Source organism: Pan paniscus, chromosome 1, assembly GCF_029289425.2.
Source record: "Pan paniscus chromosome 1, NHGRI_mPanPan1-v2.0_pri, whole genome shotgun sequence".
In the NCBI taxonomy this organism is placed as follows: Eukaryota; Metazoa; Chordata; class Mammalia; order Primates; family Hominidae; genus Pan; species Pan paniscus.
In genome coordinates, this window is record NC_073249.2 from 119,298,121 (window position 1) to 119,316,781 (window position 18,661).

The 18,661-nt window shown below is 38.8% G+C and overlaps 1 protein-coding gene across 3 annotated transcripts in view; it reads left to right on the forward strand.

Moving 5' to 3' along the window:
• VAV3 (vav guanine nucleotide exchange factor 3) overlaps positions 1-18,661 on the forward strand; it is a 400,971-nt gene that overhangs the window by 119,525 nt on the left and 262,785 nt on the right. The window lies entirely within an intron of this gene.

An 18,661-nucleotide genomic window follows, 5' to 3' on the forward strand; every position in this document is an offset into this window, starting at 1 on the left:
TGCATCCCAGGGATGAAACTGACTTGATCGTGATGGACAAGCTTTTTCATGTGCTGCTGGATTCAGTTTGCCAGTATTTTTTTTTTTTTTTGAGACGGAGTCTTGCTCTGTTGCCCAAGTTGGAGTGCAGTGGCATGATCTTGGCTCACTGCAAGCTCCGCCTCCAGGGTTCACGCCATTCTCCTGCCTAACCCTCCCAATTAGCTGGGACTACAGGCACCTGCCACCATGCCCAGCTAATTTTTTGTGTTTTTAGTAGAGACAGGGTTTCACCGTGTTAGCCAGGATGGTCTCGATCTCCTCACCTTGCAATTCACCCTCCTTGGCCTCCCAAAGTGCTGGGATTACAGACGTGAGACACCACACCTGGCTGGTTTGCCAGTATTTTATTGAGGATTTTTGCATTGATGTTCATCAGAGATATTGGCCTGAAGTTTTCTGTTTTTTGTTGTGTCTCTGCCAGGTGTTGGTATCAGGACTGGCCTCAAAATGAGTTGGGAGGAGTCTCTCTTTTTCTATTATTTGGAATAGCTTCAGAATGAATGGTACAAACTCCTCTTTGTACCTCTGGTAGAATTCAGCTGTGAATCTCTCTGGTCCTGGGCTTTTTTTAGTTGGTCAGCTATTAATTACTGCCTCAGTTTCAGAACTTGTTATTGGTCTATGCAGGGATTTGAATTATTCCTGGTTTAGTCTTGGGAGGGTGTATGTTTCCAGAAATTTACCCATTTCTTCTTCATTTTCTAGTTTATTTGCGTAGAGGTGTTTATAGTATTCTCTGATGGTAGTTTGTATTTCTGTGGAATCAGTGGTGATATCCCCTTTATCATTTTTTATTATGTCTATTTGATTCTTCTCTCTTTTCATCTTTATTAGTGTGGCTAGCGGTCTATTTTGTTAATCTTTTCAAAAAACCAGCTCCTGGATTCACTGATTTTTTTGAAGGGTTTTTTGTATCTCTATCTCCTTCATTTCTGCTCTGATCTTAGTTATTTCTTGCCTTCTGCTAGCTTTTGAATTTCTTTGCTCTTGCTTCTCTAGTTCTTTTAACCGTGATATTAAGGTGGCGATTTTAGATCTTTCCCGCTTTCTCCTGTGGGCATTTAGTGCTATAAATTTCCCTCTCAACACTGCTTTAGCTGTGTCCCAGAGATTCTGGCACATTGTTTCTTTGTTCTTATTGGTTTCAAAGAACTTATTTATTTTGGCCTTAATTTCGTTATTTACCCAGTAGTCGTTCAGGAGCAGGTTGTTTGGTTTCCTTGTAGTCGTGTGGTTTTGAGTGAGTTTCTTAATCCTGAGTCCTGATTTGAGTGCACTGTGGTCTGAGAGACTGTTTTTTATGATTTCCATTATTTTACATTTGCTGAGGAGTGTTTTACTTCCAATTATGTGGTCAATTTAGAATAAGTGCAATGTGGTGCTGAGAAGATTATATATTCTGTTGATTATAGGGTGGAGAGTTCTGTAGATGTCTATTAGGTCAGTTGGTCCAGAGCTGATTTTAAGTCCTGAATATCCTTGTTAATTTTCTGTTTCGTTGATCTGTCTAATATTGACAGTGGGGTGTTAAATTCTCCCACTATTATTGTATGGGAGTCTAAGTCTCTTTGTAGGTCTCAGGACTTGCTTTATGAATCTGGGTGCTCCTGTATTGGGTACATATATATTTAGGATAGTTAGCTCTTGTTGCATTTATCCCTTTACCATTATGTAATGCCCTTTTTTGTCTTTTTTGATCTTTGTTGGTTTAAAGTCTGTTTTGTCAGAGACTCAGAGACTAGGATTGCAACCGCTCCTTTTTTTTTTTTTTGGTTTCCATTTGTTTGGTAAATATTCCTCCATCCCTTTATTTTGAGCCTATGTGTGTCTTTGCATGTGAGATGGGTCTCCTGAATACAGCACACCAATGGGTCTTGACTCTTTATCCAATTTGCCAGTCTGTGTCTTTTAATTGGGGCATTTAGCCCATTTGCATTTAAGGTTAATATTGTTATGTGTAAATTTGATCCTGTCATTATGGAGTTTCTTCACAGTGTTGATGGTCTTTACAATTTGGTATGTTTTTGCAGTGGCTGGTACTGGCTTTAACTTTCCATATTTAGTGCTTCCTTCAGGAGCTCTTGGAAGGCAGGCCTGGTGGTGATAAAATCTCTCAGCATTTGCTTGTTTGTAAAGGATTTTGTTTCTCCTTTGCTTATGAAGCTTAGTTTGGCTGGATATGAAATTCTGGCTGAAAATTCTTTCCTTTAAGAATGTTGAATATTGGCCCCCACTCTCTTCTGGTTTCTAGAGTTTCTGCAGAGAGATCCACTGTTAGTCTGATGGGCTTCCCTTTGTGGGTAACCTGACCTTTCTCTCTGACTGCCCTTAACATTTTTTCCTTCATTTCTGCCTTGGTGGATCTGATAATTATTTGTCTTGGGGTTGCTCTTCTCGTGGAGTATCTTAGTGGTATTGTCTGTATTTCCTGAATTTGAATGTTGGCCTGTGTTGCTAGTTTGGGGAAGTTCTCCTGGATAATATCCTGAAGTGTGGTTTTGAACTTGGTTCCATTCTCCCTGTCACTTTCAGGTACACCAATCAAATGTAGGTTTGGTCTTTTCACGTAGTTTCATATTTGTTGGAGTCTTTGTTCCTTTTCATTCTTTTTTCTCTAATCTTGTGTTCACGCTTTATTTCATTAAGTTGATCTTCAATCTCTGATATCCTTTCTTCTGTTTGATCTATTCGGCTGTTGATACTTGTGTATGCTTCATGAAGTTCTCGTGCTGTGTTTTTCAGCTTTATCAGGTCGTTTATGTTCTTCTCAAAACTGGTTATTCTTGTTAGCAATTCCTCTAACTTTTTAAAAGTTTCTTAGCTTCCTTGCATTTGGTTATAACATACTTCTTTAGTTCGCAGGAGTTTTTTATTACCCACCTTCTGAAGCCTACTTCTGTCAATTTGTCAAACTCATTCTCTTTCCAGTTTTGTTCCCCTGCTGGCAAGGAGTTGTGATCCTTTGGAGGATGAGAGGCATTCTGGTTTTTGGTATTTTCAGCCTTTTTGTGCTGGTTTTTCCTCATCTTTGTGGATTTATCTACCTTTGATCTTTGATGTTGGTGATCTTTGAATGGGGTTTTTGTGTGGACGTCCTTTTTGTTGATGTTGATGCTATTCCTTTCTGTTTGTTAGTTTTCTTTCTCACAGTCAGGCCTCTCTGCTGCAGGTCTGGCTGGAGGTCTACTCCAGATTCTGTTTGCCTGGGTATCACCAGTGGATGCTGCAGAAGAGCAAAGATTGCTGCCAGTTCCTTTCTCTGGAAGCTTCGTCCCAGAGGGGCACCCACCAGATGCCAGCCGGAGCTCTCCAGTAAGAGGTGTCTGTCGACCCCTGCTGGGAGGTGTCTCCCACTCAGGAGGCACAGGGGTCAGGGACCCACTTGAGGAGGCAGTCTGTCCCTTAGCAGAGCTCAAACGCTGTGCTGAGAGATCTACCACTCTCTTCAGAGCCAGCAGGCAGGAAGCTTTAAGTCTGCTGAAGCTGCGTCCACAGCTGCACCTTCCCCCAGGTGCTCGGTCCCAGGGAGATGGGAGTTTTATCTATAAGCCCCTGACTTTGGGGGCTGCCTTTCTTTCAGAGGATGCCCTCCACAGACAGGAGGAATCTAGAGAGGAAGTGTGGTTACAGGGGCTTTGCTGAGCTGTGGTGGGCTCCACCCAGTCCGAACTTCTGGAGGCTTTGTTTATACTGTGAGGGGAAAACTGCCTACTCAAGCCTCCCTCTCCCACCAAGCTGGAGCATGCCAGGTCGACTTCAGACTGCTGTGCTGGCAAGGAGAATTTCAAGCCAGTGGATCTTAGCTTATGGGGCTCCATGGGCATGGGATCTGATGAGCAAGACCACTCGGCTTCCTGGCTTCAGCCCCCTTTCCAGGGGAGTGAATGTTTCTGTCTCGCTGGTGTTCCAGGAACCACTGGGGTACGGAAAAAAACTTCTGCAGCTAACTCAGTGTCTGCCCAAATGGCCACCCAGTTTTGTGCTTGAAACCCAGGGCCCTGGTGGTATAGGCACCAGATGGAATCTCCTGTTCTGTGGGTTGCGAAGATAGTGGGAAAAACATAGTATCTGGGCCGGATAGCACCGTCCCTCATGGCACAGTCCCTCAAGGCTTCCCTTGGCTAGGGGAGGGAGTTCCCTGACCTCTTGCACTTCCTGGGTGAGGAATGCCCCACCCTGCTTCTGCTTGCCCTCCGTGGGCTGTACCCACTGTCTAAGCAGTCCCAATGAAATGAGCTGGGTACCTCAGTTGGAAATGCAGAAATCACCCGCCTTCTGCATTGGTTTCACTGGTTGCTGCAGACTGAAACTATTCCTATTCAGCCATCTTGCCCAGAATCCAGGAAGAAAACTTTAAAAGTTAAAGTCTCTTATAGGTTAGTTAAAGTTATGTCTTATATAAGATAGTCTCATCATGAATACTTCTCAGTTTCCAGTTTTGTTTCTTTGTCATGAAGTTCATTCTCTTCTCCCTTTTCCAGGAAGAATCATCTTCTTTGAACCCCCACAGTGGAAAGCTCCCCGCTCTGTAGGGGTACGTTTTATCCTAGGATTATCTGTCACAACTGAACAGGCACAAGACTCCCCCCAAAATGCATTTTTCCGTGTCTGATTTTATCAGTCTGGAATAACCACATGGGGGGAGAGGGTGAAAAAACTTGGTGCAGACAGTGTGGGATGAAGTTTGGCTTTCTATGTTCCAGCCCCTTCTGAATATTCCTCGGTAATGTGGAGGTTTAAATACGCCTGCTCATACTTCAGCAGATGGCTAGTGAATTGAACCATCTTCCTCATATATATATATAAATATATATATATACACACACACACGCACACATACATTTTTAATCTTAACAGTGTAATCCTAAGACAAAAGTCTATAGATGACTAGTGAACATTTAGAGTTGTGATAGAAATCCAATTTGAGCTACCACTAGAACTGATAATAACAAATGTTTATTAACTATATATATATATATTTGTGCTGTGCTAAGGGCTTCACATATCTAGTCAAATTCTAATGACAATTTTATTAGTAGGTACTCTTATCATCCTTATTTTATATATACAAAAACTGAAGCACCAAAGGTTTATAGGCAACTTACTCAGGATGTGTGTTTTTTTTTTTTTTTTTTTTTTTTTTTTGAGACGGAGTCTCGCTCTGTCGCCCAGGCTGGAGTGCAGTGGTGCAATCTCGGCTCACTGCAAGCTCCGCCTCCTGGGTTCATGCCATTCTCCTGCCTCAGCCTCCCGAGTAGCTGGGACTACAGGCACCTGCCACCATGCCTGGCTAAGTTTTTGTATTTTTAGTAGAGGATGTGTGTTTAAGAGTCAGGATTTAAATCCAAGTAGCCTGATTCCAGAGCTGTCAGTTATAATGCTCACCCAGGAGCATTATGCCTTAGGTTGAGCATAATGTGGAGAATTTGACTCATAGGTTTCACTATAAATTGGAACAGCCAAACTATTGGGAAGGGCGGAGTAAAGGTGGACTTCAGGAACAAGTGGAACCAGGAATTCAAAGAGCATTCTCTCTGTCTGTCTTTTTTCTCTACTTTTTTCTCAGTAGGTCTGCTTCTGCTCTCATCATAGATAAAGTTCCTCATGATAGGAATATGAACACTTGATGTTAATATTTCCATATTAATGAAATTAACCATCATTAATTTCCATATTAGGTTAATATTTCTCTCATTGGAGAGACTGTTTCTTAGCTATGGTTATAAAAATCGGGAGAAATTTCTAGACAGATAACGATATCTGCCTAAGTCTGTGCCCCCTCCCAAAATATCCTACATATGATAGAGAACAAGAAGAAAAATTAAAATGCGTAAAAATGACACCCCCTGCATAACCAGAAAACCAAGGACACCCAAACTTCAAATTAACTAAGTTTTAAAAAAAAAGAAGAATGAAATCTCATTGAGCTATCTCTCATACCTTGCCTCAAACCTTTGCTGTGAACAAGAACAGTTTAAAAAGCTGCATGGGAGAGAAAAGAGATGCCAAAGATTAAAGTGAAACTACTGCCACAGAAGTTCACCAGATGGGTGGAAGTACCGAAACAATTTCCAGTTTGGCTCACAAAGGCCCAACTATACACTGTTTATAAGAGACACACCTAAAACAAAATGATTCAGAGGTACTAAAAATCAGTGGGAAGGACTGCAGTTGCCTCACCTTGAGTCAGCTGTTCACTCCTGGGCCACTCAACTGTGGCCAACACAGCAGAGTGCTTTTTATTTTTAGCTATTCATCTCGCAGCTCCCTTCCCTTGCCATTCAGCTATGTCCAAGGTAGTGGACTCATTTTAGAATTTGGGAACTAAATGTTTAAAGCAGTGTCTTAAAGAAGAGGGGTTCCACACTCAGAAGAGGGAGGTACTAGGTAGACAATATAAGTATGAAGGTAAACGTTTGCTAGAAATTGTTTTTCAGTATTCTCTTTAATATTCTTATTAAATTGATTTTTGTTTTTGAGTAATTTGGGGCATGAGCTATGGTAGTATAGAAAAATTTATTACTAAGTAATGAAACTAGAATAATGCTGTCTAATAGAAATATGAGAGCCATAAATGCAAGCCATGTAATTTTAAATTTTCTAGTTGCTACATTTAAAAAGTGAAAAATTAATTTTAATAATACATTTTATTTAACCCAACGCACCCCAATTATCATTTAAACATGTAATCAATACACAAAGTATTAATGAGATATTTTCTGTTTTTTTCCTTATTCTTCCAAACCCAGTTTGTATTTACACTTACAGCACATAGCAATTTAGACTAGCCTCATTTCAAGTGTCTAAAGTGATGGACAGCTCAGACCTAGAGAGAGGAACAGTCATTTAGTCATTTTAGCATAATAAATGAAAAATAATACTTGAATCCTAAAATGTGTTTTATTTCTACTTCCCATTGCAGTTAAAGTGTGCCCTATCTAATGCTTTTACTTTGTGTTTTTGTATGTTAATGATACCTATTTTAAATTGGGGCATGTTTATAGCTTGATCTATGGCACCCACAAGCAGTGATGGAGTGGAGAAAGATTGTTTTCTCACCTCCTTTAGATCTCTGTTTAAATATCCTTGTTATAGATGCCTTTTCTGAACATTTGAAACAAAATAGCAACCGCTACTGTTTCTCCTCAGCCTTCTGACAATTTCTGTGCCCTTTATATTGCTTTAGTTTTTTTCCCCATATTTCTTATTACAGCTGATATACCATTTATACTTTTAAAATTGTTTCTTTTTCTACCCCCCCCTTTCCCCTAAATACACTAGAATATGAACTTTGTTGAGGACAAGAACTTTGTGCTGTATTCACTGCTATGTTACCATATCCTAGAACAGTACTGCACATAGAAGATGCTTAGTATTTTCTGAGTGTATGAATGAGTGAATTTAAGACCATATGGCATTCACTATTGGTGTATATAATGGAACTCCCATCATCATTCCCCTGAGTGGTCTCCCTTTGGTACTGGCCAACTCTGCCCTACCACACTGCTGTCAGTCAGCTTAAACCTCAGTTCTTCTAGCTAAGACTATGGCAGTAGTCTCATTGTGGTCTCACTGCCTCCAGCCTTCCCGTATAAGCTATTTGATTGCCAGATGAATTTTTTTTTTTTTTTAAAGCATCTCTGAACATGTTGATCCCTTGCTCAGAGTTTTCACTTCCTCCCAGTGGTTTATAGTTCTTCACACTTGCTTTTAGGAGTCTCTGAAATATGCTGTACTTATATCTTGGTCTGTTGCCAACTAGACAGTTTGCCTTTTATTTTTAAAATGCTTTCAGTGCTTTCTCCTCTTCTTTTCCTTTGTATCAACTACTTTTTGTTCCTAGTCACTTTTTTTCCTTTCCTGCCTTGACCAGAACCCCTGACTTAACTTTTGTTGCTTCCTTTACGTTTCTTTAGGGCACGTTAAGAACGTTAACTTTGGCACTTCCTGATGGATTGATCATAGAAAGGCTGTGAAATATGAATAGACAATGAAATGTCATCAAAGCAAGACCCTTGGCATGTGTGCCAATGGTTAAATGCTCTGGAATGGAGCATTTGTGGCTGAGAGGGAAATGTTTATATCTGTTAAAGTGCAGGGACTGTCTAGAATAAGGCACTTTATTAATGAACATCCTTTGATAACCTATTCCTTTACTACCTTGTCTTTAAGTGGTGCCAATCAAGAAAGGTCTTTGCACAACTTCTTTAAAATATACATGTTGTTTTGTAGCAAGTAAAAAGTGACCTAAATGCTTTCTAGCATATTGAAGCACCAACTTTTTATGTATTGAATTTAAAGCAGTGATTTACACTGCTAACAGTGTAACATTTACAGCATTTACAACATTACAACATTTACAGGCTAACAGCAAAACATTTACAAGTTTCTATAGAGAACTTTAGGAAGTATTCTTTCTATTTTCTGGAAGAAATTGTGGATTATATTTTCCTTGAACGTTTGGTAGAATTCACTAGTGAAACCATCTGGGCTTGATGTTTTCTTTTGGAAGGTTATTAATTATTAATTCAACTTCTTTAGCTGATACAGGTCTGTTGGTATTATCTATTTCTCCTGTGTGAGTTTGTGTCTTTCAAGGAATTGGCCTATTTCACCTAAGTTATCAAATTTGGGGGCATAGTGTTGTTCATTGTATTCCCTTGTTATCGTTTCAGTGTCCATGGAATTAGTAGTAATGATCTCTCCTTTATTTCTGATATTAGCAATTTGTGTCATCTTTCTTTTTTCTTGGTTAGCTTAGCTGGAAGTTTATCAGTTTTATTGATCTTTTCAAAGAACCATCTTTTGGTTTTATTGGTTCCTCCTATTGTTTACCTGTTTCCAATTTTGTTGATTCCTGCTCTAATTTTTAGTATTTCTTTTATTCTGTCTGCTCTAAGCTTAAGTTGTTCTTTCTCTAGTTTCCTAGGGTGGAAGCTTTAGATTATTAATTTTAGATATTTTTTCTGGTTTAATATATGCATTTATTGCTATAAATTTTTCTCTAAGGACCAATTTTTGCTGCATCTCATGCATTTAGACTACTTGTAGCTTGATTTTCATGTAGTTAAAATATTTCAAAGTTCATTTGTGAATTTTTCAACTCATAAGTTACTTGAGTGTGTTCTTTAATTAACAGGTATCTGGACATTTTCTAGCTATCTTTCTGTTGTTGATTTCTAGTTTAGTTCCATATTGTCTGAGAACATACTTTATATGATTTCTATTCTGTTAAGGTATGTTTTATTCAGTAATTATTTTTATAATAAAATAGGTTATCAGTTTTGTATTTGGTCATAAGCTTGAAGAAGACAAAGTCAGTTTACACAGATGAATTAAATCAGCCTCTGCCCTATAAAGCTGAGTAGATTGGCAAGAAATGCTAACTTATGCATTTTACTACTACAGTATTCTTTTAATTTTTCCTTTTCTTTTAAACTTTTATTTTAGATATGGGGGTACATGTGTAGGTTTGTTACAGAGGTATATTGTGTGATACCAAGATTTAGAGTACAAAGGAATGTGTCACCTAGGTAGTGAGCATAGTACTCAATAGGTAGTTTTTCAGCCCTTGCCTCTCTCCTCTCCTTGCTCTAGTAGTCCTCAGTGCCTATTGTTCCCATCTTTATGTCCACATATACCTCATGTTTAGCTCCCACTCGTAAGTGAGAACATGCATTATTTGATTTTCTGTTTCTGTGTTAGTTCACCTAGGCTAATACGCTCCAGCACCATCTATGCTGCTACAAAGGACATGATTTTATTCTTTTTATTTTAGGGCTGCACAGTATCCCATGGTGTACAATTTCTTATCTGATCTACCGTTGATGGGCACTTGGGTTGATTTCATGTCTTTGCTATTCTGAATAGTGCTGCAATGAATGTACGGGTGCATGTGTCTCTAGGTAGAATGATTTATTTTCCTTTGGTTGTATACCCAGTAATTGGATTGCTGGATTGAATGGTAGTTCAACTTGACTCTTTAGTTCTTTGAGAAATCTCCAAACTGCTCTCCACAGTGGCTGGGCTAGTTTGCATTTCCATCAACAGTGTAAAAGTGTTCTCTTTTCTCCCCAGCCTTGCCAACATTTGTTATTTTTTGTCTTTTTAATAAAAGCCACCCTGACCAGATGTGAGTTTGTATCTCATTCTGGTTTTGATGTGCATTTCTCTGATTAGTGATGTTGAACATTTATGTTTGTTGGAGACTTGTGTGTTGTCTTTTGAGAAGGGTCTGTTCATGTCCTTTGCTCACTTTTCAATGGAGTTACTGTTTTGTGCTTGATTTATTTAAGTTCCTGATAGATTCTGGCTATTAGACCTTTGTCGGATGCATAGTTTGCGAATATATTCTTCCATTCTGTAGTTTGTTTACTCTGTTGATAGTTTCTCCTACTGTGCAGAAGCTCTTTAGGTTAATTAGGTCCTATTTGTCAATTTCTGTTTTTGTCACAATTGCTTTTGAGGACTTGACCATGAATTATTTGCCAGGTCCCATATTGAGAAGAGTATTTCCTAGGTTTTCTTCTAGAATTTTTACAGTTTGAGGTCTTACATTTAAGTCTTTAATCCATCTCGAGTTGATTTTTGTATATGGTGATAGGTAGGAGTCCAGTTCCATTCTCCTGCATATGGCTAGCCAGTAATGCCAATACCATTTATTGAAAAGGGATTCTTTTCCCCTTTTCTGATTTTCACTGACTTTGTCAAAGATCAGATAGTTGTAGGTGTGCAGCTTTATTTCTTGGTTCTGTATTCTGTTTCATTGGTCTATGTGTCACTTTTTGTATCAGTACCATGCTGTTTTGTTTACTATAGCCTTGTAGTGTAGTTTCAAGTTGGGTAATGTGATGCCTTTGGCTTTGTTCCTTTTGCTTAAGATTGCTTTGGCTATTTGGGCCCTTTTTTGGTTCCATATGAATTTCAGAGTAGTTTTTATCTAATTCGGTGAAAAATGACATTGCTAGTTTGATAGGAGTAGTGTTGAATCTGTAAATTGCTTTGGGCAGTATGGCCATTTTAATGATACTGATTTTTCCAATCAGGAAATGTTCCTTCAATGCCTAGTCTATTGAGAGTTTTTATCATAAAGGGATGTTAGATTTTATTCAAAGTTTTTTTCTGTGTCTATTGAGATGATCATATGGTTTTTGATTTTAGTTCTATTTATGTGGTGAATCACATTTATTGATTTGCATATGTTGAACCAACATTGCATCCCAGGAATAAGGCCTCCTTCATCATGGTAAACTAACTTTTTGATGTGCTTCCAGAGTTGGTTTGCTAGTATTTTGTTAAGGATTTCTGCATCTATATTCATCAGGGATATCGGCTTGAAGTTTTGTTTCATTTTGTTTTTTTCGCCCATTGTTTCTTTGCCAGGTTTTGGTATTAGGATGATGCTGGCTTTGTAGAGTCAGTTAGGGAGGAGTCCTTCCTCCTTGATTTTTTGGGAATAGCTTCAGCAGGATTGGTACCAGTTTTTCTTTGTACATCAGGAAGAATTTGGCTGTGAATCCATCTGGTTTTTTTGTTGGTAGGTTTCTTATTACTGATTCAATTTCAGAACGTGTTACTGGTCTGTTCAGGTTTTCAATTTCTTTCTGGTTCAATCTTGGAGGTTGTGTTGTTCTAGGAGTTTATATATTTCCTCTAGCTTTTCTAATTTGTATGCATAGAGGTATTCATAATAGTCTGAGGTTCTTTTATGTTTTGGTAGGATCAGTGGTAATGTCATCTTTGCCATTTTTGATCATGCTTATCTGTATCTTTTCTGTTTTTATTCATCTAGACAGTGGTCTAACAATCTTATTTATTCTTTCAAAGAACCAACTTTTGTTTTTGTTGACTTTTTAGATGCGTATTTGCATCTCAGTTTCATTTAGTTCTTTGCTGATTTTATTTCTTTTCTTCTGCTAGTTTTGAGCTTGGTTTGTTCTTGTTTTTCCAGTTCCTGTAGGTGCAGTGTTAGATTGTTAATTTGAGAACTTTTAAACTTTTTGATGTAGGCATTTAGTGCTATAAACTTTCCTCTTAACACTACTTTTATTATATCCCAAGTATTTTGGTATGTTGTGATTCTGTTTCATTAATTTCAAAGATTTTTTGATTTCCCCCTTCATTTTGTTGTTTACCTTAAAATCATTCAGGAGTAAGTTGTTTGAATTTATTGAGACTTGCTTTATGGCTAAACATATGGTCAATCTTAGATTATGTCTTGTGTGTAGATGAGAAGATTGTATATTCTGTGATTGTTGGGTTGAGTATTCTGTCAATGTCTATTAGGTCCAATTTGTCAAGTGTTAAGTTTAAGTCCATAATTTCTTTGTTAGGTTTCTGCCTCGATGATCTGTCTAATGCTCTCAGTGGAGTGTTGACATCTTTCACTATTATTTTGTGCCTGTCTTTTCATGGGTCTCTAAAAACTTGTTTTATGAATCTGGATGCTCCAGTGTTAGGTGTATGTATATTTAGGCACCATGCCTGTGTTTCCCTAGCCCTAAGGAATGTCCTAATGGGCTGTGCTTCCCCTTCCCTTAGGGGTAGCCTGAGCTGAAGGTTAGATTGCCAGAAACCTGCAGAATTCCGGAGGTCTGCTGGTCCTCTGTGCTTGGCACAGTCAGAATGGGTTGTGGAGTATGTCCATAGGTAGTCTGTTGATGTAAGAGGTCAAGGGTGGGGGATCTTTGGGCAGAGCAGTGATGCTGTGGCTGTGCAGATGGTATGGTGCCTATGGGCCAGGGTTTTTTGCTCTGCAGACAGCTGTGGGGACCTCCAGCTTGCTCTCCATTGACTGGTCTCCTTCTGGTGGCTACTGTAGAATCTGTCCCTACCTGCTAGTTTTTTCCCAAACTTTCTTTGCCCAGATCTTTGGGCTGTTAAGTGTTCTAGGCCATGAGGCTACATTGGGCAGAGGCTGCAGCTAGCAGATAGACCACACTGTTCCCAGACCAGCCCCGCAGAGGGAGGCATGCCCAGCTCTCACATTGGCCCACAAACCGCACATCTCACTCTTCTCAGTGTTCAGAGTGGGTGCTCTTTCCCTGCTTGAGGACCAGCCATAGATCTCAGCTTGTCACTCCTGAGCCATCTACTCTAACCTGGGGGGTTGCCACAAGCCTGAGGCTTTGTCCTCTAGCTGCTGGGCACCAGCTGTGCTAGGGTAGCCATAGTGCTCCTAGGCCTCCAGGAAAGCACTCATGTGGGGCCATGGCAAGGCACTGAGGCTGGGTAATGGAACCTGTGCGGTGTGCATGCTCTTGTGGGAGCAGTCAGGCAGGGGCCTTGATAGGGGCTGGTGGACAGGGGAGCATGCAGTACAGATGTGCCCCAGTCCTGCAGAAAATATAGCCCTACTCTCTCCTGGCCTAGCAGTCAGCAGGGGTTACAGCTACTTGAAGGAAGATGGAGAGCCTTGAATGATGGGTGCTTATTAGAGCATTTTGCTGTAGCTGCCCTATGTGTAAAACCCCTGGGTTCCATGCAGGCTGGAGCTCTGTCTCTTTCTACTCTCTGGACAGATGCCCCTGTCAGTTCAGAAGCCTGTGGGGGTCATGGGATCTCCTGTAGCTAGGATCACAGAGGTCCATGGTGAGAGTAGGTTGTCCCACAGTCACTTCACTCACTTCTTCCTTAGGAGCTGTTCAAGGCCAGGAACTAGTCCTGGCATTCAGCAACCCCATGCAGGGTTCCCAGCTTCCTTCCTCATCAGCCCTGGTGTTTGCATTGCCTCTCTATTGACTCTCATTGCTTTCTCTCCAAAGATCTGTTCAAAGTATGTTGGTTTACTCAATATTTTGGTCTCTCTTGGTGGGAGAGGGGCTTCCTGGCTGCATCTAGTTGGCCATCTTGTCCCCACTCCTCCCATTAAGGTATGTTTTGTGGCCTGGAATGTGGTCTGTCATGATGACTATTCCATGTGAGCTTGATCAGAATGCGTATTCTGCTATTGTGTAGAGTTATCAAATAACTTGATCTAATTGACAGTACTCCAGATTGTCAATTGAATATTCCAATTTCCTGTAGTTATTTTCCTGTGTCCTTACTGATTTTATGCAATGGAACATTTTTAAAATTCCTGCCTTAGAGCACTGCATGGGGCCCAGTGGTTTAAGAGTTATGAGAGCTAATCCTGAAGGGGGCTAATTTATGACTTGACAACAGCAGAGACATTGGGTACTAAAGACATTTAGAACAGGTATATGTGGTTTTGGAATAATTTACGGGTGTATCATGCATTTATTTCCCTTTAAGAGATGTTTCTTCTGTGTGTGTCCATAAGGGTGCAATTTTTAAATGTAAAATGGGTTTATATATGGCCACACAAAATTGCATAATGAAAAAACAAGAATTATTTACAGCAAATTGTTGACTGTAGTTAAAACACCTGGTTCTGCTTTACAGTTCTCTATAGTTTCTAAATATCTTAAAGTGAGTGAAAGTGTTTTACTTTTGAAAAAGAACTAAAAGTATATTATAGTTTATTGAGATCTGATACTGTCTCATGTGAGCAATGAACCTAAGGAGTGGACACTGTGAACAAAATTGCATGCGAGTAAGCATTGCCATAGCTAGTGCTTGATTACTTGTAGTAGTCAAGGAAGAACTTGAATGGAATTATTAATTACGATTCATGTAATAATTTTAGCACCATTTTTGAAGCCACCCTTGTCATCCAAGTGACTCCCTAGACCTTTGCTAGCTTCACAATAACAAGAACATTTCACTATTGCTTGGTGGGGTTACAGGGAGTGAAATAGGCACTGACCACACGTCATAAACACACTGTATAATTGATTCCTGAATATTCAGAACTCATCCCTTGAAAAAGAGTATGAACTTTTGGAAAAGATAAACCTAGAATGTTGTAGGTAAGTATAGACATACATAAGTAAAAATTAGAAAAAAAAATTTCTAAAATTTTGTTAGTCTCAGTTATAAGTGAAAAAGTATAGAAGAGAGATTTGAACAAATACATGATAATATTTTCTTTAAAAAGGATTGGTCTAACATCATTTTAAAATTATGTTATGAAGATGACTTCTTTCTTAAAACCTTATGAACCAACCTCTGTTAGCTTCAAACTTTTCTTCTACAGTTTCCTCACCTTTCTCAGCCTTCACAGAATGGAAGAGAGTTAGGGCCTTGAGTTATGTTTTGGCTTAAGGGAATGTTGTGGCTGATCTGATCTATCCAGACCACGAAAACTTTCACTGTGTCAGTAATAAAGCTGTTTCACTTTCTTATCATTCGTGTATTTACTGGAGTAGCAGCTTTAATTTCCTTCAATAACTTTTCCTTTACATTCACTACTTGTCTAACTGGCACAAGAGGCCTAGTTTTTGACTTGCCTCAGCTTTTGACATGCCTTCCTCGCTAAGCTTAATGTAAATGTTAATGCTTGATCTTCATAATTATTTTATCTTTATGATTTTTTGCTATGATTTTCTAGTTGCGAAAAAATATCATGTATTTCTCATTAGGTTTTCACTGTTATATCAAACTTTTTAAAACTTTTGATAGTGAAAATTCCAAGCACACAAAATAGAATAATATGGTTCTTTGAATCATAGTCCTTTTTCTAGCATGAATGCATTCAATTAACAATGTGTGTATGTTATTTGCTCTTCCTAACTTATGATTCAGCAGTTTACATTATGTACAATGTAATCAATGGCTTACATTTTCTACAGCGTTACTGTTTTTAAAATTTCCATAGCTTAAATATGAATATTGAAGCATCAACACTTTGGAAAACATAAATTAATTGCAAGGTAGACACAAGGGGAGCCATTTCTACTGAGGTGTTAAAGACACCTATTATACTACATCCTGGATATTAGACAGTTGGAAGAGTTCATAAATTAAAAAATAAGCTTTAGTAATTTAGAGTTTGTGTTTTAAATTATTTTATAAAAGACTCAGATAGAAATGAAAATGATGATTTTGAAAATGCTGCCGTGAAGAAATAGAAGGCAGTCAGTGGGACTGCCTTTGTGATTGCTGTGAGACTCGCAGGTCATTGTTCAGACTGTTAAAGACCCGGTCCACGAATTCCAAACATTTTCGAAGGTTCTTCGTGTTCTTATCATTGTAACTGCTCTGCCGATGCATTTGCTGACTCTCCAGGCACCTGCTTGTTCATAGTGAGTCTATATGCTTCCTCCGGCATTATATTTAGAAGCTGAAGGAGAGAGACATCTTTAATTACCATCTTCTAATTTCCAAGAGGAGAGAACTAAGGTCCATTAGTCCATTAGATCATTAGCAACGTTTCCCTGGCCATGTTTGTGTTGCTCTTATAACCAGATCAGTCCCCATGGCTGCCAAGTCCTTGCCATCCCTTCACTGCCACTTCCATGGTTACTTGCCAGATGAGACTGACTTTACTTCACACCTGGATGATTGCATTTGCTTCCAAGCTCATCTTGTTGTTTTAAGTCAATCCTGTGATCCAATTCAATAAGTTCTTATGGGTTGAATAGATGTTGTAGGCAAGGCTGTGGTTTAGGTTCTGTATCAGTGACTGGTCAAGATTCCTCAAGGAGCTTTTCCAAATGTGGTGCAATTTTACATACCTAATCTCAGCAGAACCTTTCTACTGAATTGTGGAAAAAAATTCTGGTTTTTACTATGGTTACATGAGAATATGTCTAAAACGAATGTAAAGCTATTAAGTGTATATTGAGTCTATTATATACTAGCATGATGCTGGGAGCCAGAATACCCCAAAAATAGAGGTTTAAAACATAAGCTCTGCTCTGAACAAGTGTACATTCTCATTGTGGATAAAATATACTCATAAATGTGCAAGGAAGGATATATCCAAATACTCAAATGAGCAACATGAACAAAAGGGCAGAAAATCAATGGAGAGAAAACTAGTTAAGAGATTAAAGATGAAGTAAAGCTTGAGATGAACTATTAAGGTTAAATATGAATTGTGAGGAGAGAAAAGATCATTCCAGAGAATAATATTGGGAATAAACATTGCAATATATATGGAAGAAAAATTTCTACTTATTTGAATTTGCCTATAAAACTATGCTTATCTTTGCTCATTTTGCATTTCCCTGTCAATTTTAATAGCCTTTTCTTTTCTGAAATGACACGAAAACAGTTTTAATTCACTCAGTTCCATTAACATTGAGTTGGTAATATCAAATTGGTATTATTGTGTAGAGATATATGTCATATATTATTTTAAAGTATTTTCCACATATTTTTTCATGTATTATTTATAAAAACAATTTAAAAGACTATACTGAAAAGTCCTAATATTCTTTTTTTTTTAAAGTCACAAAACCCGAAAATTTTTGCTATCATTTACCTACTGTTTTAGCAAGATCTTATTACTGGTTGAGCATCTGAAATAGAAAATCTGGAATCTAAAACACTTCTGGTCCCAAGCATTTCAGATAAGGGATACTCAACCTGTAGAAGTATTTGTGGTTATTCCCCACATCTGAGCTTTACTTATAGTGAGTGAAGATTTTAAGTGGAAGTCACTATCACAAGTTTTGGAATAATCAGCTAGTTTTAAACTAATAAAGATATAACATGATATACAAATTAAACTTAATTTTTATAAGCCAGCTGCGGTGGCTCACACTTGTAATCCCAGTACTTTGGGATCCTCCCAAGGTAGGAGGATTGCTTGAAGCCAGGAGTTCAAGGCCAGCCTGGTAACATAGTTGTCACCCTGTGATTGCCTGGGGCCAGCATTGCAGATGGTAAAGAATTTACCAAGACAATCATAGGTAAAGAAAGGCAGATTTATTAGAGAATGAGCAAAGATATGTTGGAAGGGTGTGACAGGCAGCACAGCAGAGAAGGGGATGTCTGCAAAGAGGCAGGGGCTGGAGGGATGTTTTATAGGGTCATGCTGGAGGGGGCTATGTGCAGAATGAGGTCATGCTGCTGGGGCTACCTGTGAAGTGAGAGGTAGTTGTGCCAGCGGGTTGTTTGTGATAAGTTGTCTCTCAGAGCAATTGTTCTCCCCCACCTGGAACCCCTACCTCATTTTTGCTTACTTACATTATCAGGACTCCACAATAGTGAGACCCATCTCTACAAAAAATTTTAAAACAAATTGGCTGATCGTGGTGGTCCATGCCTGTAGTCCCAGCTTCTCAGGAGGCTGAGGCACGAGGATCTCTTGAGGCCAGGAACTGGAGGCTGTAGTGGGCTATGATTGCATCACTGCCCTCCACCCTGGGTGATAGAGCAAGACTTTGTCTCAAAAAAAAAAAAAGTGTGTAATTTTGTCTATTCACTAAATAGTGCATGATCTTATGTGCATGAGAAACTCATAGTTTCTAGAACCTGTTTTCTGGTTCTCAGACTTTTCTGACAATGGCCTTTAAAGCCTGCTGAATTTTAAAAGGTGAAAGGAACTTTTCTTCAAAGGGGAATCTAAATCTTTGGTTAAGGAGTTTTAAGTAGTTTTGCTCATTAACATGGAGTGCTTCTATATACTGTTTCACTTAAATTTAGTTATTTAAATGAAATAAAACTTGTATATACTGAGTAAAATAGCAGATATCTTATCTCTCAGTTGCTTGTGGGAAAAATCATTCCAAAGGGATGTATGAAAGGCCCCTTGTTTGTTCTGATTAAA